The 926-nt window shown below is 53.1% G+C and overlaps 1 non-coding gene across 1 annotated transcript; it reads right to left on the reverse strand.

Moving 5' to 3' along the window:
* Positions 1 to 629: 629 nt before the first annotated feature.
* TRNAE-CUC lies at positions 630 to 702 on the reverse strand. Its single transcript has one exon. It is a non-coding gene; the product is annotated as a tRNA-Glu (tRNA).
* Positions 703 to 926: the final 224 nt, after the last annotated feature.

Genomic DNA, 926 nt, shown 5'->3' on the forward strand with positions numbered 1-926 from the left:
CACCGAATACGGCTGCTATATAATCTATCTCTAAGAGTGTTGGTCGAGAAGAGGATATATAGCTAGTTTCGTGTGTTGTTTTGAAGCTGAGCGATCCATTCGAGAATTTGGCGCAAGTTCAACGATGTGCCATGTTAAACAAGCGGGCAGATATCGTCACCATGCACAATGTTTGTTTTTTGTGTTGTTGCCCATGATCGGTCGGTTGCATTTGGGTGGGTGGTATAGTAAGAATTTGTTTTATTTGACGACTGAAACCACGAACGGGATCGGAGTAGTCGATCCGGCACCGCTTGGGGGTGTGATGAGTCTGGCCGGCGACCCTGACGCAAGGGGGCCCACGGTGAGGAGCGGCTACGGAGCGCACCGCGCAGGCGCAGGCGCGTCGCACCACCGGTCCGTGTCGCGGCGCGCGCGGCGCCGCTTGGCCATGGCGTGCGCGCGGCGCTGGCGCGGCCGCGCCGCGTGCGTCGCGAGGACAACGACATGCGTGGTGGAAGCCGCTGACTTTCCTTTCGCCAAAACAGGAAAAAAAAAAGACAGCCTTTGACTTGGGTACGAGACCAAGCCGAAGCACAGCGTCAGCGCAGCAGGAAGGAAAAATGGCACTGAAAAGTGGCAAAAAAAGTTTCCGTTGCCGGGACTCGAACCCGGGACTCTCGGGTGAGAGCCGAGTATCCTAACCAGCTAGACTACAACGGAGTCGGGAGAGGGCTAAAGAAGAATCTTTAAAACGTATTGGGAAAGATACATGAGCCAAGACATTAATGTTTGGTAGGTGATTAGGTGTGGAAGATTTGTAGAGGCTCGCAAATCGGATGTTCAAGGCATCTTCGAGGATGTGACGGCGTTACTGTATCTCTATCTCCAACCTGTATGAGCGTCATCTCGATCGGTAATACTCCATATGTACCATACTAGCAGCA

The sequence above is a fragment of the Panicum virgatum genome, chromosome 6N (genome assembly GCF_016808335.1).
Source record: "Panicum virgatum strain AP13 chromosome 6N, P.virgatum_v5, whole genome shotgun sequence".
In the NCBI taxonomy this organism is placed as follows: Eukaryota; Viridiplantae; Streptophyta; class Magnoliopsida; order Poales; family Poaceae; genus Panicum; species Panicum virgatum.